General features: G+C 33.5%; 1 long non-coding RNA gene across 2 annotated transcripts; it reads right to left on the reverse strand.

Moving 5' to 3' along the window:
- Positions 1-7,336: 7,336 nt before the first annotated feature.
- Positions 7,337-25,619, reverse strand: LOC132063423 (uncharacterized). Of its 2 annotated transcripts, none has more exons than XR_009416373.1 (4): positions 25,335-25,619; positions 24,782-24,861; positions 8,746-9,507; positions 7,337-8,304 (listed from the first exon to the last, which is right to left on the reverse strand). It is a non-coding gene; the product is annotated as an uncharacterized LOC132063423 (long non-coding RNA). The 2 variants fall into 2 exon arrangements; XR_009416374.1 differs by having other exon boundaries at positions 7,343-8,304; positions 9,102-9,507.
- Between the last annotated feature and the right edge of the window lie 946 nt (positions 25,620-26,565).

A 26,565-nucleotide genomic window follows, 5' to 3' on the forward strand; every position in this document is an offset into this window, starting at 1 on the left:
AGAAAAATATATTTTAAAAAATAAAAATAATTAAAAAGTTAAAATAAAAAAAGAAATTAAATAATAGAAATAAAAAATAAATTAGAAAATAAAAGAAATTAAAAAATAAATTAAAAAGAAAAGAAATTAAAATAAAATTAAAAAGAAATAAACTAACAATTTTTCTCGTTGATGTAATTACTCTCTTTTCCCTTTACGTATTGAGAGAGTGTACTTACACCCTCTCAATTACGATCAATTCCTCCCTAACTATGTAATTACCTCAACAAACAAATTGAAATAATTACACTCAATTACACCCCATTCCAATTACCTTTTGGCTTTCCAAACAGGCCCTTCATCTTTTTGGTGGTAAACAGATTAAAGTAAACTAAACTTTTCGGTGCAAAGTATTTATAAAGATGGACTTGATTTGTTTACAACAGAAGAGAGTATCACCAAAAAAACATTAGAGGGGAAATTATTATTATAACATGCTCATATATGTGGTTTATGATTAACGGAGGAAAATTGGTTTGTGATCAATTATGGCACCCCATTAATTGAGAAAATAATTTTTTTAACCGTTCTTCCTGTTGGTGATCAGCCAACTAATTTAGGGTTATCGGTCAATGGCTTAACTTTGAGATAAGAAGATGAAAATGTCAATTAAATTGGAGGAGGTGTTTGATTTGTAAAGTAAAGTGGGATAATGTAAATATTTTTCACTCAGTTCAATGCAGTAAAATTTGACTTATATTTCAGTATTTGATGGCTAATTTGACAAATTTCAATCAAAATTACTTTACTTTGTGAAATGGAAAATAGAGACAACAACTAAAGTTTTATAAGCTGAACCTACTTTGCTATTAAATCTGAATTATAGTCAAAGATTGAAGTATCAACAAACTATATATGAGAGTTTATCTTCAAAATCTTGAAGTTGCAACTTCACTTCTAATTTATCTTTTTTCCTTTACTAAGTAACTGTAGTCATGGGTAATATTCAATTAAGTTATATATAGAAATTAAACTTAGGTGTTAGAAATTAAACTTAGGTGAATCAAATAATTAATACCTCAACTACAAATAATTTATTCTTTTTTGTCATTAGTACTTCATTTGTTCAAAATTAGTTTTCTTGCTTTCAGTTTAAGCTGTTCCAAAGTTGATTTCACTTTTCTAATTAAATGAAAAACTTTTTCTTCATACTTATTTATGAATTGCCATTATTCTGTTTTTTTCAAAAGGGTAGTTTTCCAACTCCTTGTATCCTAACTAGTAATATTCAAGGTCTTCTAATTTTTTATTTTATCTCGATTTTTATCATTTTTATTAAAAGTAGAACGGTATACAGTTTATTTAATATTGAGTTCAAATCATATGAGACATCTAAATTAGAATGTCTGAAATAGTAAGTTTCACGCTTGGTACGTAATTCCAACATTCTTGAATCGTGTACGTTGACAAGGACTTCTCATATGGGGATCAATTCATCTTCTAAAATTAAAGAGCCTTTTTAAAATTAAAAAAATAATGTTCTTCTTGAAGCATTTTACTTTTCCAACTCATTTTAGAAACGAAATAATCCTTACATCTAAAAAATGACAAATATTGGAATGAAGGGTTAGAGTATCCACTTTTTAAAGTTGTTTCTAAACTTAGATCTCTTGATTGTTACGAATTAAAATTTACGTACTTATTTCAGATCTAATTTATTCATAAATTAAAAATACTTTAATTTGTTTGAGAAAATCATAATTGAAGAAAAATTGTGCACCTCTTGAACATAAACATTATCAGTTGTATAAACAAAAGCAATAGCTTTTTTTAATTGAGTCAAAGCATAAGAAACAATCAAACATGAAAATAAAACACCAGCATACTTGTTCAGACTCTCATTCTATTATTCTCATAAGTTTTTGCTTATGGGCTGCTAATCAACAAAATATAAATAATTCCCTAGTTTCACTAACTCAGATATAAGCCTTTACTAGTAGTATTACTAGTACTATGGTAGGAGTAATAAAATAAAGAGTTCAAAAATAGTTGGTCTCTCTTTCTATTACGTGATTATAAAAATAAGAAAAGTAACCACTTGCAAACTTTCCTCTTACTTTTAATTCAAGGCCAATAATCTAAAGCCACCACCTAAAGCTACAATAAGTAAATAACACGATTGATAATGATAGCATTCTAGTAGGCCATGGACTGAAGATAAATTTTTTTTTATCTGAGGCTAATATTCGCTTTGATCTAATCAATAATGGCCATGGTGGGGATTTTGCACCTGAACTTTTGTTTTCATCAATTAGAACAAAAAAAGAAGAAATTATTTAGCCAAAGAGAATGTGACATTCGGAGCTGTAGGATTTACGTGTCTAATTTCCGTGTGAACTTAGAACATCTATGTAGTTTTTAAAATAATATTTATGTATTTAGAAATTAGATAAACAACACTAGTAACACAATATTTTATAGTCATAAATAATTTAGAATAACTGTTTGCAAAGATTGTAATCAACGAAAAAATAATCTGATTCATCAAATAGTTCTAGCGGAGTATAGACCAAAATTCTGGTATATTTCAATTCTGATGCATAATAAGCGTCATATTTGCAATATTTGTATCTCATCCTCCACCAAATGAACTTGTCTTTTTGGTATTACAGTTATTTTCATGAAATATATTTAATCTCTATTTGAATATTACCATTAATCAGCAAAAGTTGAGCAAGACTTGGTCTATCATTAACATTATCAAACATATAAGAAATACAAAGTCACTCGAGTTTGGCTTGAGACTAGTTCAAATGAACTTTAATGTGGACTGAAAGTAAGCTTAACTCATTTTAATATGCTGAAAATATTAAATACTTTAAAAAAGACAGATCCTTTAAATATCATGCCTACCATTACATGATCATGATATTGATTTATTATTCATCCAAGGATATAGTCTAGAGGTGACAAAAAAACATTAGGTCATTTGTTAAATTTGTGAAAATCTTAATAAAAGCATAGTTCTTTCGAGATCTTTTTGTACAGAAGATAGTATACGATAGAATAGTTGAACGTGCAGACTGACCTAGACACTATTATTATCAAAGAATGCACTGATTTATTACTTCTAAATTCTAATTATGATTTATTACTTCTAAATTCTAATTATGATTTATTAATTGACAGCACAAGGTTTATGCGCCATTATAATACATGATTCCAAATCACTTTCTCTTAATCAATGAAGATATAGATAATACCACAATCTTTAGACAAAACAGCTAAGTCCCTCATAATTTTCCACTATAGGAGATAAGAAACAAAGAATAAACAATAAAATTAAAGAGGGAACAAATCTAGGAAATCTCTGAAAAAGACTTATGGGGTCCATAAAATTCTTATTTATTACGTATAATAAGAAGTAAATTGTAAGGAACCAAACGAGTATGGTTTATGTCTCCTCTCTCATTTCCATGAAATAGACACCTTTTGGGTTAGGCTTTTTTTTTTTTTTTTTCCTTTTTTCTTTTTGCCTACTAATAATTAACAGGAAGTAGAAAAATCTAATCTAGTTAATTGTCTTGAAGAACACTAGAGCTTAATTTGTTTTTTCACTTAATAAGGATTCAAATTTAAAAATAATTTAATCTCAATCTGTTAAGTTTTTTTTTGTTTTTTTTTTTTTTTTTTTTTTTTTTTTTTTTTTTTTTTTTACATTTAAATATGCTCCATTTGTTCTGAAACATATTTGATTCATTCAGATCTTTTACATTACCTTAACGTTATTATATCTACTTCCAGTAACCACCCCCACCACAAGTCATAACCGCACAATCATTATCACTAGTGACACGAAAGCTCACCAATTACCACCTCTAAACCATTACTATTGACCACCATGACTACTAGTTATTAAGTCCCCGTTTGGCCATAAGAATCATTCACTTTATTTGAAACTTTTTTTTTTTTCCGAATCGACGTTTATGAAGAATTATTATAATTTGAATATTCTACCAAAAACTCAAAAAAGCTTGTTTTAAAAAAAAAAATCACTTTTTTCACTTTTTTACAACTACATTTCACTAAAAACTACAATTTCAAAAATTAAGTAAAACACAACTCCATTTCCAAAATTCCAAAAAAAAAAGTGAAATTTTTTTTGTATGGACAAACGGAGCCTAAGCATGCTCCGTCAGACTGTTAATAATTTTAACAAGTAAATTAAGATTCTTTCCTAAATTTAACTATTGCTTTATATTTACTAATTTTAAATAAAGATATAAATTATTTAGTGAAATATTTAAAAAATAAACTGTTTTAATTATCTAGTGTCCAATTTTGATTCAATGTCTTTACACTTTACTGTATATTCAAATTCAAATATCTTAACCCTTAAAAGAGAAGAAAGATTAGCTACCTAAGGGGAAACGACTTCATTTTAGTTAATAGAAACAAAGATCAGAATATTAAAACATCTAGAGTATTTTTAAAATGCTTTAGAACTGTTGGCAATGAAATGTCAATTTTATTCCCACTTACTCCTTTTGACTTGGTATGCATGGAATACATCATGGAGTAATGTCATTGTCTAAAATAGTTCATGTGTGTCTTTCTTGACCAGAAATAATGTAACTTGTCATCAGACTTAACTGTAGTATTTTGTTCTCGTCAATGCTTCACAACGGAGAAATTAATTAAGACCACCAGTACTACAGTTGTTTTTTTTTTTTTTTTGAAATACTTTTTTTTAGGAACTTTCAATATGTTGTTGAAAGTTGTTGCGGAAATTAAATTCTTTAAATTTAACAACTCCAAATAGTGCTTGAGGTTGGTTAATCAGATTTTTGAAAAGACTAAATATTTTATGTTATTTCCTGAAATTGAGAGATGTGGATGCCATCAAACAAATTGGGGAAAATGAACCAGGAGAAGTCTATTCAGATGATTTTTCCAATTTAAAAGACTCATATGCTTCTTATGAGATAATTCCACCAAAGATAAAAATCAGCATATGTTATAAAACTATAACGGAAACTATAATCAATTTTATAAATATAAATGTCAAGTGCATGTTTAAAGGACTGTTTTAGACCAATATACAAACATAAGAGCTAGTTTTTAAATATAATATATATGACTCAAGTATTTCAAATTTTTACTAAGAATAGCATAAGATGTTCTTAAAATAAAAGGAAAAAAAAGAAAAAGAAATCCAGTGTTTGTGTCATATTCTTTATTCCTCTTTCGCCTAAATGGTTATAACCTGAATGTTTTATCACATGACTGGAAATGAGTCATCCTTTATAAGGATGTTTTAGACCAATATACAAACATAAAAGCTAGTTTTTAAATATAAACCGATGACTCAAGTATTTCAAATGGTGTTTACACCTTCAAAAAACCGAAATAGAAATAAGATGTTCTTAAAATAAAAGGATACAAAAAAAAAAGAAATCCAGTGTTTGTTTCATAAAAAAACTTTAATAAGCTCCTTTTCACTTTTATATGTAATTTTTATCACATGAATGGAAATGAATATACAAACATAAGAACTATTTTTTAAATATAATATATATGACTCAAGTATTTCATCTTAATTTTTACGAAGATATAACATGTTCTTAAAATAAAATATGAAACAAAAGAAAAAGAAATCCAGTGATTTGTGTTAGTTTTATGTCTTTGTTCCTCTTTCGAAAATAAATGGTTATAATCTGAATATTTCAAAAAAATCGACAAAAAACCGACTGAAATGAAAACTTCCGAAAATAGAAAATAGAACCGAGTTTATAAGGATAGGTGGAATCTCAATCACACAATATTTTACTAATAGGCCATGGAGCAGCATTTCATCTCTTCTTTTTTTTAATTTCCAAGCTGACTCATCTCCCCATTTTATGCGACAATATTCCAATCAATTTATACAGATATCACAATTATATTATCAGACTTTTATTACATCTCCATCTTCATCAATACTTGTATCATTAACTCCAGCCGATCAACAGTAGACAAATAATGATATATATATATATATATATTTTTTTTTTAATTTTACATAATTTTGTATTAAGGCCAAACAATTTTACATAATTTTGTATTAAGGCCAAACAATTGGATGCACATTCTTACATTAATAATATTAATATCATTTTTTTTTTTTTGCAATAATATCTCTTGTTATCCCAGTACCAGCAACTAATCATATTATAAAGCCACCTATTGAGAAGAAAAATACCAGTGCATGTTATTTGTGTACCTTTCTTTTTGCACCACTTTTACTTTTAAGGGACAGAATCATGCTAAAGCAAAGCAAACTTCATAAAAGAACCTGGCAACAAATTGAATGGCCTAACTGCCTTTTATGAAAAAATTAATTACTAGTAACCTTTTTGAGGTCAATTTGATTACTTTGGGTTATACATCAGCGGTTATTTCCAATAGAACAACCAGTGACCAAGTCTAAATGACAGCGACACAAGTTTCATGCATTTAATTTTTCTCTATTAAAATGTGAAAGAAATAGATAGAACTTTAGCCATTATTTCTATTTTTTTTAATTAATAAACTAGCTTTTTTCAAATTCAATATAGTTGTGCTTTTTATGGAGTTCTTTTATTCAGAGATCATATGAAGTCATATTTTACTTTTTATTTTCTTCTTAGATGAATAAAGACAGTGTGATATGTGGTTCTTCGGACAGGTCTTCGAATAAGATTGGGCTAAAACTAAGTCCATGTTATTTTGGGCTTGACAAAGAAGTGGGCAATTTCAGGCCCATTAACAATGAATTCCCAAAGCGTGAGAGTTCGGCCTGTGCCCGGCCCACCTCAACAATGCAATCCAATAGTCAATGTGAAACTTAGATAAACGATAACTTTAACTTTTCTAACAATTTATAGGCCTACTTTTTCTATATTTACAAACCGTAGCTAATTTTTTATTGTATCCGTTGTATTTTGTGTTTTTGAAATACACGGAAATACAAAATCCGACAGGTGATTCAGTTTTTGAAATACTGCGGAAATACAAAAATCCGAACAAAGTAAAAATAGGTTGTTTATGGAACGATTCTCTTCTTTCATTTTAAATGGTAAGTCAAATTAAATCAACCATGTATAATCTTTGAAGTTCCATAACAACTCACGTTTTCTCTTCAAATTACTCCATTCCAAACTTTTAAATACGTAAATACACTGGTGTTGTATTTCGTCGTTTTTTTGAAAATACAAAAATACAAATGTCTCAAATGGGCCGTATATCATTGTTTACAAATGTCCCATCGGAACATTCACTATATTTACACATAAAAAGATGAATACATTGAAATACAACGAAATATAAAAATCGTGAAAATAAAATGGAGTAAAAACATACTTTATATTTGGAACATTCACTATATTTATACCAAAAAAAGATGAATACATTGAAATACAGCAAAATACAAAAATCATGAAAACAAAGTGAAGTAAAAATATCTTGTTTTGGGTTGGACCCGTTTTGGGCCTAACTCTTGTTGGATTCTGTTTTTGATTTCAAATATATAAAGGAAAACACTCTCTAGCCTAAAAACCGTAGCCACCAGAAACACCATTTCACCGGCCTCCATGGCCAATCCTACTGGTGGACAGACTCCACCGGAGGCTGTTCCACCTTCATTACCACACACAGTACAACCAACCACTTCTGTAAACACTGTTGATCCTATAATTTTGCATGATACGCATACTAAATAAGCACCCACATTTGAAAACCTTACTAACTCCAAACCTACTATGACTTTTGCTAACCTTCTGAAGCCTAATCTGGGCTTGAATTTGTGCATGCCACAGGTTCCTCTAAAGCCAGTGGTGTTCTTAGACGGAGAACCACATGTCTCATGGAAATCCTCTGAGGTCAAGCAGTTAACCATTAAGGAGGAATTACAATATGCAATTTTAGGTAAGTTTTCATATGACATAATTGATCTAAAGGAATTAAGGGCTGCCATCCCAGATTAGTGTGCCATCAAAGGGACATGTAGAATTGGATTAATTGAAGACAGGCACATACTGATTAGATTATCTCTATTGGAAGATTACATTAAAATGTTGTCCACTCCGGCTTATTACATCAAAGTTTATTCAAGATATTGTCAAATGAGACCATTAGTTTGGAACCCTTGGTTTAAGCCCGATGGGAAACATCAGTAGCTTTAGCATGGATAAGCTTTCTAGAACTACCTCCAAATTTTTTTGCAATGGAGGCAATTTTTTCAATGGCATCAGCTGTGGGTAGGCCATTGACTGTTGATTTGGAAACTGCAAACAGAACCAGGCCTAGCTGTGCAAAAGTAAAGGTGGAAATAGACTTGTTAGCAGAACATCCACAGAGAATACATATATCAGAGGAAGATGAAGTTACAGGCCAAGTGCAGTCAAAGTGGGTAAAAATTAATTATGATTATCTCCTTAAATACTACAAACATTGCAAACTACAAGTACATGATGAAAAAGAATGTAGGGCTCTACATCCAAAACTAGAAAGGCAGTTTAGAGAAGAGATGAAGAAAGAAAGCATGGTGAATATCAAGGACACTGGTACTGATGACAATCAAAGAAGAATGGTAAACATTGGGAGAGGAAGAGGAAATGTCCAATCCAAGAAAGAATGGATGCAAAGGAGGAAGAACAAATATGTAAGGAATGCTAGTGGAATTATTCTGGGTAAAGCTGAAGAAAGTAACCAACAGGAAGAAGATTTCAAAGTAGAGATACATAATACCTTTGATGTTCTAGGCGTTGATGTAGAAAAGGACAATCCTGAGAAGGTAAATCATGATGAACAAGAGGAATCAATTGCTGGAGGGAAGGATATTATGAATGAGGATCCAGAAATGAACATCACAGAAATAGGTGCAGAGAAAGGCAAAGCAATAACTAGTAACAATCACAAAGAAGGATCATCACAAAGGAACATCAGGAACAGTGGCACCAGTTCAACCAGCAGAAAGTCACAAGACAGAAACAATACCAGTAATGAAATTGAAGTGGAAGGAAGTTACAGTATCAACAAACAACAAGTCAAGGAGGATGAAGAAGAAGTCAATTCAAATAATGGAATGAGTCCTGAGAAATCACCTGTGTCACATGGGTCCTATAGAAAGTCCATCTATTCCTAATCTCCAATGGAAATCAAAAAAATCGATCCATTTATAATCCTCCACTAGTTGGATTAATGGATCATCCGATTGGAAATGATAACAAAATGCATAAGTCGCTAGAAGAAGTTCTAAAATACCCCCGTCGTGTACAAAATAAATTTTGTAGCTGAGTACAAGCGTTTCTTTCCTCCCCACATGGCTAGAAGTAGATAAACAGGAATTAATTCTAACTCCCACATGATGAAAAAAGGTAAAAGGTCCCAAGATGAAAATGATCCAATTTGACCACTGTACATTGCTAACATGAGAAAATGGATGATTTAATGCAGACAGAAAATTCTGCAACCAAAACACCAAGCCATAAGGAGAGCCAAGAAGTCAACCTGCAGAATCAGGAGAAACAACAAGAGGGAGATGATCAGTTCATTGTTACATCGCTCATAAAGCAACAGGAAGAAAATGAACAGGAGAAACATAATATTTCCACAAAGACAGATGTAATGAGAGAAGGGGTACATGATAGAGAGGCAGACAAGATAGTAGAAAAGCAGATGGAAGATCATACCAATCCTGGAGATTCTAACATAAGGGTTGAGAATACCTTAGCAGTGATTGATACAAGACAAAAAAGTGTAAAACAAGTTGAAAAATCTGGGGTAAAAGATCTTGATGATCATAACATTAGTCAAAATATGCAGGCAGCAGCGAGGGCAGGTGATTTATTGCCAAAATAGTTAAAGAAGGGCATATGAAGGGGCAAGAAGAAAAACCACAAAGATAGAAGTGTTCCAACAGATAGTGGAGTTCAAACAAGAAGAGCTATGAGTAAATCTAATAATTTATGATGAATGCACTCATATGGAATATTAGATCTGTTACTACAGGAGAAGCTTTTCCAAGACTGATCAAAATGCTTCAAAAATATAACTTTGGTTTCATACGTTTATTGGAACCATTTCAGGATGCAGACAAAATAGAGGTTTATAAAAGGAGAATTGGTTTGCAGCAGGCATTTGTGAATAGTACTAGAAAGATTTGGATTCTGCTGGATGAATTGTTTGAAGTTCAAATTATGATGGATCACCCACAACATTTAACAGTCAAGTTGAAAGTACAAGGATCTCAGGAGGAGATGGTGATAACAGTGGTCTATGCTAAATGTACACAAGGAGAGAGGATGGCCTTATGGGAATCACTGGAGGACCTAGCAACATCAATCAGTCAGCCTTGGATGATTGGTGGAGACTTTAATGTGATATGTTCAGAGGAAGAAAAATGTGGAGGGTTACCCGTCACTATAAATGAGATTCAAGATTTTAGTGGATTTATTCAGAATTGTGAAATAATGGATTTGGGCTTCAAAGGAAGCAAATATACTTGGTGGAATGGACAGAGTGGAGAAGATTGTATATTTAGGGCCTGTTTGGAAAGCCACCCAGGTAATTGGAATTGGGTGTAATTACACAGTTTGACCTGTTTGTTTAACTAGATAATTACACAGTTAGGTGGGAATTGGGTGTAATTGAGAGGGTGTAATTACACTCTCCAATTCTCAAGGGGGAGTTGAGAATTGGGTGTAATTACACCCTGTAATTACATGGTTACTTTTTAGTTTATTTCTTTTTTATTTTATTTTAATTTCTTTTCTTTTTTAATTTCTTTTTTATTTCTATTATTTAATCTCTTTTTTATTTTATTTTATTTTAATTTATTTTTCTTTTCTAATTTATTTTTATTCATTTTTCTTTTTCAAATATATTTTTCTTTTTATATTATTTATATTTCATTTCCTTTCTTCTCATTCCCTATATGCGCCGTGTGGTTCCATGTCATTGCTCGTATTTTTTTATTTTATTCATTTAGCATAACCGTGTTATTATTCTAATTTTTGAAACTACATCTCTTAATATTAGAAAGAATGAGTCATTAACAAACTTGGCATATAATGAGTGACGTTATTAAAGTACAATTTCGTTGTGAATGAGGTTATATACTTATATTTTCCCTTTCTTTTGAATTATAAGAGTATTTACTTATGTTACGTTGAAACTTACTTATATAATGTTGGAATTTGATATAAGAGTATTATGTTAAATTTTTTTCTTTTAGATTTTGAATTTAGGTTATATTTTTTATTTTAATTTATTTGTTTTAGTACCATTGACTTGTTATTTCACATTGCATGCTGTTTATTTTTCACTTAGTTGATAGAATTTCTCTCAGATATTTGAATAATGCTATGGCATTATATTTATAAATATTCCTTTTATCTCAAACATTCAATCCCATGACGTTCTCATAAAAAAAAAAGTATTCTTTTAAGTTTTATAATCAATTAAAATTAAATTATTATTAATTTGAATTTATATATCAATTATTTTTTACAATATTAGTTACAAATATATGATTATTTAATTAACATATTTTCAAGAAAAACAATGTTATTAAATAACTAATTTAATATCTTTTATAAAGGCACATATTTTTTAAATATTAAATTTTAATTTTTTATAATTAAATTTTATTTTTAAATTAAACTAACTGTGTAATTACACTTGTGCAACCAAACAACATGCTTGTAATTACACTGTAATTATATTATGACAAACAAACAGGTCATTGTAATTACAACACTGTGTAATTACTAGGTTGTGTAATTACTAGGGTAGTAATTACACCAATTCCAATTACCAGGTGGCTCTCCAAACAGACCCTTAAAAGGCTAGGTAGATGTTTGGGCAATCAAGTACTACAATCTAAGTACCCTGGATTAGATATCTCACATTTAATCAGAACTGCTCTGATCATGCTCTATTACTTATTTCTTATTCAGTGAAGGCATACTGGTCAGCAGATTTTATGGCAAATCCTTTCACTATTTTTCATCATAAATTGAAAAGGGCGAAAGTGGCTTTAACTCAGTGGAGTAAGACCACGTTTGGGAACATATTTCAGGAGATTGGGACTTTGGAGGATGTGGTTAAGGTTCATGAAATTCAATTTGAACTTCAACCTACACCTAGTAACAGAGCAAGATTACATAGAGAGCAGGCTAATTTGAACAAATACTTGCATTTGGAAGAGGAATTTTGGAAACAAAAAGCAGGTATGCAAAGGTTTATGGAGACAGAAATACCAGATTTTTTTCATGTAACTGTTCAAGGCAGAAGGAAGAGATTACAACTGAAGAGAATTCAAGATAATAATGGCAACTGGATAGAGTCACAAGAGGAGATTGCAGGCCATTAGGTTCTACAGGTCACAATTCACAAAAGAAGAGGATCCAATTGATTTTGAGATGCTAGATTATATACCATCAATGGTCACAGATGATCAGAATTTTATGATAGGGGACATGCCAACTGAAGAGGAAGTTAAGAGAGTAGTTTTCAGCCTTAATGGGGAAAGTGCAGGGGGCCCTGATGGATTTACTGGTATTTTTTATCAAACCTGTTGGGAAATCATTGCTGAGGATATTCATAATATGGTTAAAGCTTTCTTTTGTGGGGCTGAATTGCCAAGGTTCATTACTCACACTAATCTAGTCTTATTACCTAAGAAGGATGTGATCAGCACCTTCTCAGATTTGAGACCAATTAGTTTGAGTAATTTTGTTAATAAAATATTTTCAACATTAATTCATGAAAGACTGATGGAAAGTTTAGATGATATTATTTCTTTAAATCGAGCTGGTTTTGTGAAAGGAATGAGCATAGTTGAAAATATTTTACTTACTCAGGGGATCATATCAGATATCAGGTTGAGAACCAAATCAACTAATGTGCTGATGAAGCTTAACATGGCTAAGGCTTATGATAGGGTGTTTTGGTTATTTTTTTACCAAGGTACTGAGGAAACTGGGTTTTGCAGAGAGGCTGATAGATATGGTATATAGAATTGTCAGTAACAATTGGTATTCTATGCTAATAAATGGACAACAACAAGGTTTTTTTTCAATCTTCAAGAGGTGTCAAATAGGGGGATCCTTTATCTCTTACTTTATTCATCTTAACTGCTGAAGTGCTGACCAGGAACCTTAATGCATTACATCAAGTTCCTCAATTTAAAGGGTTTGGAATGCCTAAGTGGAGTCCTAAAGTGAATCATCTAGCTTATGCTGATGACATGATTATTTTTTCATCAACAGATGTTTTATCTCTACAGCTGGTTATGGAAATTTTGAGGAAATATGAGGTAACATCTGGCCAGAAGATCAACAAGGAAAAAAGTTCAATATATATGCATAAGAATGTTCCAGGAGATGTGAGTATTACAATGGAAGTTGCTACAGGAATCATTAGAAAGGAATTTCCTTTTGTTTATCTGGGCTGTCCAATTTATCATAGCAGAAGAAGGATGGATTTTTTTAATAACATTCTGCTGAAAATAATGACCACGTTACAGAGCTGGAAGAGTAAGCTGCTTTCATTTGGGGGAAAGGTTGTTCTTATTAAATATGTGTTACAAAGTTTACCTATACATTTGTTATCTATAGTAAATCCACCATTGGGTGTTATCAGACAAATGCACAAGTTGTTTGCTCAATTTTTATGGAATGACACAAGTCGTGGAAAATGTAGACATTGGGCTTCATGGTATCATCTTTGTGTTCCCATAAAAGAAGGGGGCTTAAGTTTCAGGTCATTACATGATGTCTCTATGGCACTATTTTGTAAATTGTGGTGGAACTCTAGGACAAAACCCTCATTATGAAGTGCTTATATGTGTAACAAATACTGCAAGAAAGAAAATGCTGTGGTAGTTCAGTGGAGATATGGATCTCAAACATGGAACAAACTATTACAGGCCAGGGACTTGGTTGAATATCACATATGGTGGCAAACAGGAATGGGTAACTCACAGTTCTGGTTTGATAATTGGACAGGAATGGGTGCCTTGTATTATGCAGTTAGTGAAGCTAAATATGATGAGGAAATTCAGAATGTAACTGATGTGGTTGAAGAAGGACAGTGGAATATTGACAAGTTGAACAGTATGCTACCTACAGATATTGTTAATCATGTGATTAATACTATTAGTCCACCTAAAGAAGAGAGAGGGTTTGACAGGCCATGGTGGATTCTGGACACAATGGGAGAATTTTCAGTCAAATTTGCTTGGGATTATATCAGATTGAGAGGGGAACAGATGGAAGCATATAAATACATGTGGATGAAATGATTGCCATTTAAAATATCTTTCTTTTTGTGAAGGTGTTGGAAATACAAAGTCCCTTTGGATGATGCTCTGAAAAGAATGAAGTATAATATGGCATCCAGATGCTAGTGTTGCTCAAATCCTATGGAGGAGACAACCCATCATTTGTTTGCCACCTCTTATTCAACTAACAGGACTTGGTCCTATTTTTCTTATTTTGCAGGTCTTAATATGGATGGATTACAATTACAGCAAAGATAGTTAAGTGGTGGCAAGCACCTGTAACGGGGAGTTGAAACATATTTTTCAAGCAGTCCCTGCTATTATCATATGGGAATTATGGAAGAGGAGGAATGCCATCAAACACGGAGAAAAAATATCTATTGGAAGAGTAATTTATCAAGTCTTTGCAACAATTCAGAGATTGGTTATGGTTAGAAATCCATCCATCAAAAAGGTGCCTAACAGATGGGATGATTTGATATTAATGCTGGAAGGAGGAAGAGCTCAGTTGAAGATTACTAAAGTGGTTTGGAACTTTCCACCTTCAGGATGGATAATGTGTAACACTGATGGCGCTTCTAAAGGGAATCCAAGTAGGAGTTCTTATGGATTTTGCTTAAGAAATTCAGACGGCAATTTGATTTATGCTCAAGTAGAGAACATAGGAATTAATACCAATACTGAGGCAGAAATAAGGGCAATAGTAGAAGCAATAAAATTTTGCAAAAATAAATATTTGGATCAGATCATTATTCAGACTAATTCAAAGATGATTCAGAGAATTGTTTCAAAATGGTGGAAACCACAATGGCACATTGCTACTTGGGTTGAAGAGGTACATGAACTCAGTAAAGAAATGGAGGTCAGATTCACACACATACTAAGAGAGGGAAATCAACTAGCAGATGCTTTGGCAAACCAAGCATTGGATATAGGTTCATTTCAATGTCAGGATTTTCAAGAGTTCGAGGTAGACAAGAGACGAATTCTAAACAGTGACAAATCTCAAATTCCCTATCTCAGGATTAGAAGTACAAATTGATAGGGGGATGGGAGTTAATACAGAGAATAGTCTAGTCTACATATCACAAAGGCAATCATAGAACAGGTAATACATTTCTTTCATACTTGGTCGCAAAATAGGCACAAAAGTATAGCTTATCTTAGAAGTTTAAGGCAGGTGGAGGTGAAAGAACAAGCTTACGTTGCCAATAGGGAACAGATCCTGACAGTAGAGGCATGGTATCATCATATCAACACATCAGGATCTCGGGTCAACATGAAACAAACAAATCTAAGGAAAACTCAACACATACATAACACAAATGTGGTAGAGGTCATACAAGGTTTGAAACAAAGCAACAAAATCGCATCAAAGAAGAGAAAAGCTTACCCAATATAGTTGAGCAGTGGAAAGTGAAATTGATCAACAATTCTGGGTGTCCATCAACTCAAGAGTATTACGGAGTTGAATTACACAGTCGATGCAGGGAGAGGAACAAAGATGAAGAGAGAGATGAAGCGTGAATCTAGGGCAAACATTTCTGATAGGAATAACTTTCCTAATCTAGTTTTGATAGGACAAGAATTATATTTTGTAATCTTTTATTTTTGTTGTTTTGTTCTTGTTTTGGGTTTGACCCGTTTTGGGCCTAACTCTTGTTGGATTCTGTTTTTGATTTCAAATATATAAAAGGCCCAATTGGGCGAAATTGAATTAAAAAAAAAGAGTAAAAATAGGCTCTATATTTGGAATATTCATTATATTTACACCAAAAAAAGATGAATAAATTAAAATACAGCGAAATACAATTCAAAGGAACTATTAACGCTGTAATAAAACATGTTTTAGCTCTCCATTCTCTCTTATACGACATCTCTATTTCCTTTGTCATCCAAAACAGAAATCCATTAACAACATTGTTTCTTCATGACTTTCTTGTTTTTTCTCTTTCCCTTCACTAACTTCATCAACTCTCTCAATATGAGTCATGTACCTACTTAAAAACGACATTTAGTTGCTCAAATCTTCATAACGATTTACACCTTAGACAAAATCTATCAAGACTCTTTCATAAAGTTGCATTTCTATTTCTCCATTAGTTTCCCAAATCTTGATCGTATTTGACCCCTTCTCCGATAAACATTAATTTCACAAACAAAATAGAATTGTGCATATTTGAGAAGGTAGAGGGGGGGGGGGGGTGGATAAAGTGGTGGTGGTGGAAATGGAGGAGGGAGGGAGGGGTAAGTAAGGTGAAGGAGAGGAGAGGCCGGAGATAGAAAAAAGGAGGGAGAGAGGCGGCAGTGAGGGGAAGGAGAAGACAGGAGAGAGATTTTTTTATTTTTTTTAGGGTTGGGAGAAGATAAAAATTCTTGAATGTGTAGTAAGGGAGAATAGAGAGAGGTATATGTATTTTGAAAGTAACTGCACCAGTTATGGGATGTAATTTTGAAAAAATAAAGCTATGAAAATTATATAAAAAATAAGATAGTTATTATTCATAAATAAGTCTTAGATGTAGCTAGGACAGGTAAATTTCCTATAGCTAAATGTATCTAAATAGTAAGCTCACTCAAGATGATCATCTTTGAACGGTTCAGAAATAACAGAGTAATCTATAAATAACTTAGTTCAAAAGAAAAAGATAAATATTTTGCATATATCAATCCATGAAAGAAAGGTCAACCCTCCATACACGTTAGTGTTCCTTTAACCAGTTAAATAAAAAACTCAGCTACACTATTATGTATGTTATTCTCAAGTGTCATATTATTTAACTTATCTTTCAAAATACAAGAGGGGGTGAATTGTATCTTTTTTTCCTTCAGTCGACTGTACTAAATGGATAGTCGACTTAAGTTAAGCAGTAAGAAGAAAGCAATAAGTAACAGAATATAAATTGCAGAAATTAAAAGTGACACTGATGATTTATACTGATTCAGATTCAATATGAATTCTAGTCCAGTCCCCTTGAATTGCAAGATGAATACTCTGTTAGCTCATTGATGATTTAAACTAATTCAGATTCAAAAAGAATTCATCCTTGTAAGGACTTTACTATATAGTTCATCCTTGTAAGGACTTTCCAAAAATAAGGGTGGAGCTTTATGGCTGCTTTGCTTTTTAGCTATGCTCTTCTTCATGATTTTTACGTACTTGGGCCTTCAATGTAGCTTCCTTAATTATTCGCTGAATATGTCAGTCGATTTATTTCCTTTTTTCTGTTATGGACTGTTGAAATCCACAATTATGTGGATTGAAACCTCGAGCAGATTCACTTACTCAACAATGGAGATTCAATTTGAGATCTCCATGAAAGTTACTTTGAGCTTTGCATATGAAAAAAGAAAGAGACTTGAATTGAGGGAAAATGAATTCCTTTTCTATTCTATGTAAAGAGCAATATTTGTACAAGTGGACTAATATAGAAAATATCTAATGTAAACCAACTAACCGACTCTGAAGTGAAGTGTACATTAATTTGAGCGCGTATGAACGACAAAGGCCGCCTAACTGAAACTAATCAAACTAGCTAACTAATCTAATGCTTAACTAACTAATAGACTAGACTGCTAGGCTAACATAATTACATACAAATACATACTTAAATCTTAACACCCCTCTCAAGTTGGAGGTGTTTGAAAACACTCCCAACTTGCTGAGAATGGGAGAATGCTTTATCCCTGTCAGGGCCTTGGTCAAGACACCTACAAGCTAGTGATCTGTAGCAATGCGATGTAGAGAAATGAGTCATTCTTGCAGCTGATTTCTCATAAAGTGACAGTTAACTTTAATATGCTTAGTCCTTTTATGGAATACTGGATTTATGGCTATATACAAAGCGGATTGGTTGTCACAAACCACTTTCACTACAACAAAATATGCTTTTAGCGGCAATTAATTTGCGACAATAACTTAATTGCCGCAAATTATATTCTAGAATCAATTATTACCAGCAATACCAAACTTTAGCCCTAACAATAAATGTCGCTAAAGGCTTTAGCGACCTTGGATCTAATTGCATTAACCAATTGCTGGTAAATATTTTTGTGGCAATAACTATTGCCGCTAAAAGGAAAATATATTGCTACTAAAAGCCTCTTTTGGTAGAGTGCTTGAATAGAACTGGAGAAGGAACTGTAAGTTCTTCAAATAATCTGTTCAACCACACAAGTTCTTCCACTACCTTTCTAAGAGCTCTGTATTCTGCTTCTGTAAATGATAAAGAAATGGTCTTCTGCTTCTTAGATTTCCAACTCACAAGACTGTTGCCTAGTAGCACAAGGTATCCACTTACAGATTTCCTTGAGTCTGGGCATGAGGCCCAGTCTGAATCACAATAGGCTTTCGCCTCAAAATTTGGATCTTTGGACAGAAAAACACCTACAGTAGGATCACCCTTGAGATATTGCAAGATGTGAATAACAACTTTCATGTGAGGTTCTCTAGGTCTTTGCATCAATCAAGCTCAAATGTTTAAGACCTTTGTAGGAGATAATAAAAATTCCTCAGTGTTGATCAAAAGTTCAAGCTTGCCAACAACTTCCGTATGCAAAAGAGAATCAAAGTACCTTCCTTGGCCTTTAGCTTGATAGTGGGATCAAGTGGAGATAAGAAACTATTTTTGTTTGTACAATCATACTCTTTTAGTAGATTAAGTAGAAATTTTCTTTGTGAGATAATGATGCCATTCTCTTTATAGACAACCTCCAGTCCTAGAAAACAGTGCAACCTCCCAAGATCCTTGATCCTGAATGTCATATGTAGAATCTGCTTCAATTCTTCTATTTCTTTCAAATCAGTACCAGTAAGTATGACATCATCCACATAAACAACTACAAAGACTGATGATTTATTAGTTTTCTTATGGAAAGGGGAGTAATCATAGATGGAGTTTGTATATCCTTTTGAACATAAAGCCTAAGTCAATTTTTCATATCACTGTCTACTTGCTTACTTCAACCCATACAATGATTTGTTTAACTTGCACACCAGGCCAGGATTGTCAACTGCAAGACCTGGAGGAAGTGCCATGTAAACTTCTTCATGAAAATTTCCATGGAGAAATGCATTGTTTACATCTAATTGAAAAATTCCCCATCCTTTCTTGACAGCAGTAGCTAACAGTGCTCTAACAATTATCATTTTCACAACTGGGGAAAAGGTTTCTGTGTAGTCAATCCCAGCTTGTTGGGTGTAACCTTTAGCTACCAACCTAGCCTTAAATCTTTCAATGCTCCCATCATCTTTGTGTTTCAGTTTATATACCCATTTGCACCCTATTGCTTTGAAAAGGGAACTAAATCCCAAGTGTGATTGGTGTATAGTGCTTGAACTCTGTCATGGATTTGCCAAGTAGAATCATAAGTTCTCCTCATAATAGGCGAAAGCCACTGGCTATCTTATATTCACAAGATCGAGACTTTAGACTCGAGACACTGAGATATGTGGTGTGAATGTGAAAACAGTGCATTAAGGGAAAGGTTTGAGTTGTTGTTAAGTTTAAGGTTGGGGATGGAATGAACATAATCATGTAGGTAGGTGGGACTTTTATGTCCTCTTTGTGACACTCTTGGTGCCACAGGTGCTAAGGTAATGTCATTGGATTGATCATTTTGTGGAATAGGTTCTAAGTGTGGCATATATGAAGGAGACTATTGAGTATAGTCAGGTGAGGTTGCATGTGTGTACGCCCAATTGTTAATGTGGCAAGTAAAATTTCATTAGGCGTACTTGTACCATTATATGTATCAAGAATAATAGGTACATTTTGAACATCATAATCAAATACAGGATCAATAAAGGGAATGGAATTAAGAACAAAAGGAAAAGATGCAGAATTAGGATTGACAGCAAAGGGAAAAACATTTTCTCTAAATATAACATTTCTAGAAATATGTATCTTTTTGCAAAATTTAGGCGAGCCTTGTACCTCGTTACTTAAGATATCAATGAAAACACGTAAAAAGTTGTTCTAGGTTCAAATTTGTCTCTGTGTGCTTTAGGGACTGTGGGATAACAAAGGCAACCAAAACTTCTCATGTTTGAATAACAGGGTTGTTTGTGATAAAGTAGCTGATATGGACACATATGAGATGAAGGCAGTATGTTTATAATGTATGTGGCGCATGGAATACACTCTCCCCAGTATTTTATGGGTCGTTTAGATTGAAACAACAATGCTCTAGCAGTTTCTAAGAGATATTTGTGTTTTCTCTCTACTACACCATTTTGTTGTGGTGTGTAGGGCCCAGGTTCTTTGGTGTATAATTCATTTGAACTGAAAAAACTTAGTAGCTTCTGAGTTGGTGAATTCTAGACCATTATCTGATCCAATTGATTTGATAGTTGTGTCAAACTGGTTTTCAATCATGATAATAAAATTTCTGGTGGTGTCTAACGCATTGCTCTTACAGGATAAAAGTTGTGTCCAGGTGGCTCTACTATAATCATTCACCATAGTAATAAAATACTTGTGATTATCATGAGTTATTGTGTGATAGGGGCCCTAGAGGTCAACATGTAGCAATTGAAATTTTTTAGTGGAATTGTGGGTTCTTAGTGGGAAAGGGAATCTCTCTTGTCTTGCCATGGGGCATATCTAGCAAAGAAAATGTTGTCTAGATGGAAACACATCTGGTATAGAATGAATATCTCTCATTTTCCCAAAGGGGACATGCCCAAGTCTATTGTGCCACAAAACAATCACATCATTTCCACAAGACTCAGCAGAACTACAAAATTACATTGTATTATGATTAACAAAATAGAAAGATGCATTTCACTATGATCAACAAACTTATTTACATGGTGGGGAGTACATTTGTCAACAGGAAAGGAAGTACTTTTGCTGACAGGAAATGAGAAACATTTATTCTTATTTACAGATGATGGGAAAGATTTGTTCCTAATTTGAGAACCACAAATATTGTGATACTGTGACTTATGAATGCAGCAAGTAGAGTGAGCATGAACATTGGTGGAGATGGCATTGTTGTTTTTCAAATATTGTGGACAGATGAAGTATATGCCATCTCTTGCCTTACCAATCACCTGAGGCCTCTTTATTGAAGGGACCCGCAGAAGATAAGAGGAGTTGGTAACTACAACAATACTATTGAAATAATAAGAGGTGAAAGAATGAATAGAAATCAAGTTGTATTTAAAAGAAGGCACAAAAATACCCTGTGCAAGACAATATTAGGTGTAAGTATTACATTACCAATCTGAGTTACTTTCACTTTGTATCTATTTGGAAGGATGATAAGTAATGGTTGGGATAAAATTATGGTATTAGTCAATAAGGCTTTATTAAAGGTCATGTGGTTGGATGCCCCACAGTCTAGAATAAAAGAGTCAGGCTTGTTTATAAAACAGCTACATGACAGTTTACTAAAATCAATAGAGGGAGTGCAAACTATTATACCAGCAAAGTTATTGTTTCATTAAATTAAATGCAGACATAATATCCCTTCAGTTTCATTTAGAAAAACTTCAAAGAGTTTGCCGCCTGTTCATATTGATCCTTTGTCAAGCTTAACTTTGAATTATCATAGTGATCCATATGCTTTTTTCCCTTAATTGACATTGTGTCATTGCTTGACCCTAGTCCTAGTCCTTGCACATTAGCCATGATTCTCTTCCCTTTATTAATTCTAAGATTTTGACCTGAATTGTATTGACTCAACTGATTATAGTTTGGGTTCTGTGGATACCTATTCAGCTTGTAAAACCTATCTTTAGTTTGAACAGGCCTTTTGCAATGTTCACACACCACGCGACTCCTGTTATTTCCATTGTAGTTACCACAGTGACTACTGCTTCCATTGTAATTGTTATTCCCATTGTAGTTGTTATTGCGATTAGTACTTGCATTATAGTTGTTACTAGCTGAGTAATTTGTTCTAATATTGTTTCCCCTAGCAGTACTAACATGCAATGAAGCAGATTCCATGGGTATGTGATTGTTTGGTTTAATTTCTCTTTTTTATTCATCTTGCTAATAGAGAAAAAGGTTGAGCCAAAGAGGGAAGAGGATTCATCATAAGGATGCTTCCTCGTATAACAGTGTATACCTCGTTTAATCCAATAAGGAATTGGATTAATCTTCTATCTTGCTCAGCTTTGCATAGATTTTCCCTACCACTACATGTATTACAACTGCATTGTGTTTTCGCATGTAAAGTGTTCAACTCCTCCCACGATTTCTTTATTTTTTTATAGTAACTAGTGGTATCCATTAGTTCATAATGAAGTTCTTCTTCCACTGAATTTAGGTACAATTCGCGCCATTTGTTGGTCGTGTCGATCATGATTCATAAGTACTTCATTTGGTCGTTTCACGTACCTACTGCAGCTGGGGGGGGGGCAAAATGGGTTAAAAATATGGTTATTCGCCCGACTCAACCCATTTAAAATGGGTTGGATACCTAAGCCATTTAAAATGGGTCCAATATGAGTCAACCCATATTATCCACTTAAAATATGGATAACTTAATGGATAAAACCCACAACATATAAGGTGTGTCCGGTATACCAATTTTCTCATGTTGGTTTGTTTAAAAATTTTGGAAAATATTTTCTTTAGAAAAACAAGTTCCTTAAAAATGAGAAAATGACTAGGGTTTACTACCTCCGTAGTAATATTTTTATTTTCTACACTACCAACCCACCCCCCCCCAACATATACCCTTCCCCATCCCCACCCCACCACTCTAAAAAAACAATTAAGAAAAAAAGTTTTTGAAGTTTTTTTTTTTTTTTTTTAATTTACACGTCCCACCCCCGCGATCCCCCTCCCCCCACGGGCCCCAACCCCACCATCCCCTCCAAAAAAATTAATTTTTTTAAAAGATTTTATTTTGGTTTTCTACACCTCCTTCCCCGACCACGCCCCACCAAAGACATTAACTCCCCCCCCCCCATCCCCTGATCCATTCCCCACTACCCTAAAAAATAATTTAAAAAAAAATGTTGTTTGAAGTTTATTTATTTTTGTTTTTAGAAAGTTTTGGGGGGGGGGGGGGGGAATGGTGGGGCTTGGTGGGTATTTTCCGAAATATGTTTTTGTCACGCCCTAAAATGGAAAGAGACGTGGCACGACACCCGATCCTGCCAACTTACACTGAGCGGACCGAATTAGTGTACTACCCTCTTCTTACCCATATACCACAATTCAATTAATTAACATCAATATTAAATGGGTAAGTCGAAGCGAATAATATCAAATAAACATGCTCGTTAACTAAGTCATAAAATAAAGATGTGTGCAAATCCAAACGGATACCCATAACCCAAAATAATAAGATGTCCAAACGGATACCCATAACCTAAAATAATACAAGTGTATCTATGGAGCCTATATAAAACCACGAATGATTGCGAGACTAGCTCGCACTGTACCAAAAATGAAAAATAGAACTATGTGACTCCACGATCTCAAATGTGGGCTCACCAAAAGTGATGAAGTTTTGGAATCTAGCACCGTATGCCGACCACCACGCGGACGCACCGTTCGCTAAACCTCGACAACATTTAAACAAATGATGCCTGAGTATTGAAATACTCAGATATGCATCATAGCCACCAACCATGATAGAGCAAGAGTTCTACAGGTATATAGAAAATATATGAAGTACATGAGAGATGGATCATACACACAATTTAATTCATCAAAGCAAGCAAGAAGCACCAGGTACTTAGAACATATTTAGGATCTTTCTAAAGCTTCTCGACTATCAAATTATTTCACGATTTCAATGTCCATATCTCAAGTCTCATATTCATATGTGATGTATACACTCGGGATGCCACCGCGAGGCCTGACGTACTCTTCCCGCCAAATAGGCTATGGTACACCGGGGTACAAAACCCACGGGCCTGGTCATCCCCTCGATCGGATGAGCAATGGTACACCGGAGTGTTAGAACCCACGGGCCCTGTCATCCCCTCGACCGGATGAGCAATGATATACCGAGGTATAGAACCCACGGGTCCGGTCATCCCCTCGACAGGATGAGCAATGATACACCGGGGTATAGAACCCACGAGTCCGGTCATCCCCTCGACCAGATGAGTAAATCAATATCAAAATTTTGTAAAAATCTTGTTTACTTTTATTTTCTCAAGTCATGGCCTTTGGCCGAATCCCTTTCACTAAATCAAGTTTACAGTTTCACTTGTATGTTGCAGATCAAGGGAGTGATTTCAACAATTCCATCAAACAGTATGCTATGAATTTGTAATCAATAAATCACACCGAAATCAAGTACATAATATAGTACGTCGTACAATAACCCCAAGATCATGTAAACAGCTTTAAATAATTTTATAACTTTCAAGCTTCGTATTTTATGCCAATCATGATCTTAATCCCAATCAAGGAGTAAACCATGCAATCTTGTATCACACGTGCCTGAAATCTCATTTACATTATCATTCGAGTTGAAAAATAAATTTGAAAGCACACAAGCAACTAGAAGGGCTCGGCATACCTCAAAGTAGTCTTTACATTACCAACTATTAGCTCCAAATGTCAAAGAACGAGTCGGTAACAACCCCAAACCACGTCAATCTAGCATAATATAACATTCAATCAACTCAAACATTATCCGTCTAAGGCTTAGACTTTAGCTAAACGTTTCAAAACGATCAATCCCGGCTTTTTAAGCCCTAACTCGTGTTATAAAACTTAATAATCAATCACAAATTAAATATTGAAGTCATTAGGATCACCAAACCTCTTAACAAGATGCAAAATTTCACTATTCATCTTCTTATCTTTCAAGAACCCTAGTAATCAATACCCATTTCAAGAACTAGTGAGAAAGCTCAATAAAATGGTGATTTATACTTCTCACAATATCCCAAATACCTATTTTGTAGTTGTATCCAAGTATGGGGTAGAAAAATTACCTCTTTCAAACCAAGACCTAACTTGAGTTCTTATGGGTGAAAATCTCATTGGAATCTAGCTAATCCAAATGTGTAATAATAATGTAGATGTTAACTAAGTTAAGGTAACACAAAATATTGGTAGGAACTTACTTGGATTTCTCAAGATGAGCTTTGACGGAGAAAGTTCTCAGAAGAACTCACGCTTTGCCCTATCGGATTTGGCAATCTACATTTCCCAATATAGGAGGTGGAATTTGGCCCTTCTTGCTGGCTCTATAGTGTGTGACTTGCACCTTGAAATATATAAAAAAAAATCTCTCAACCCACTAATGTTTTGCTGTAATGGAAGGCGTAACAGTGCTTGCTTTTCACCAAAAAGCAGCCAGGCATAGTTCTTGCCTTCTTGGTTCTTATCTCAAAATATTGGCTTTTAAAATGGTCAAATGGACTGGGCCCACATAGATACTCATAAGTCATAAGCTTCCCTCTTCTTATGCCTTAATAAATTATGGCTTAATGCATATGCGACCCTCTAAACTTGCTTTTTTTTTTCATTTTGGCACCCCAACTAAGTGTTGTTCCTATTGAACCTCTAAACTCGTCCTCAAGTGTGTCTATCAAACTCCCTAAATCTGATTTTTATTAGAAGCAGAAATTAAATTGGTGAAATGAAGATTGAGAAATATTTTAGACATGTGGTAAGCTATTCTTTAGGCCACGGATGTGTCGGTTTACAACGTGTTCGCTCTTTTCTATCGCTAGCTTAATTAAGAGCTACTCTTTTTTTCCCCTCTCAATTGCTGCTAATTTTAGCTAAAAGATGGAATAATTAAATTATAATATGTATTAGCATGTTGCTACATTGAAGATGGAATACTATGTAAGTCAGATTGTGTTTGATCGACACACTTGAGGATGAGTTCAGGGGTTCAATAGCAAGAACACTAAGTTGAGGTACCAAAATGAAAAAAAGGGACAAATTTAGGAGACCGCATATGCATTAAGCCATAAATTATCCACACGTCTTTATAAAGTGATGATATAAAATGGCTAAAAAGGCAACCAACGTATGATTGTATATGCTGCCAATGATTTCTAGAGAAATGTGTCTCCTCCATCTCATTTTACATTGTATATATAGGTGAAATTTTGATTTTATAGGTATGTATACTAGTGTTGACACCCCTTAACATAAGTTGAAGGCTTAGCATAGCGGTTACGGGATTGCAAAAAGTCTCTAAGATCACAGGTTCAAACCTAGGTCACGACATTTCTATATTTTTTGACACCCCATAATATGAATCCTGGCTCCGCCACTAGTTATTTCTATATTAACATGTTCGTAGGATATTTTTTCTTGTTCATCGTCATTGTTGGTACA

This window comes from Lycium ferocissimum, chromosome 7, assembly GCF_029784015.1.
Source record: "Lycium ferocissimum isolate CSIRO_LF1 chromosome 7, AGI_CSIRO_Lferr_CH_V1, whole genome shotgun sequence".
Taxonomy (NCBI): Eukaryota; Viridiplantae; Streptophyta; class Magnoliopsida; order Solanales; family Solanaceae; genus Lycium; species Lycium ferocissimum.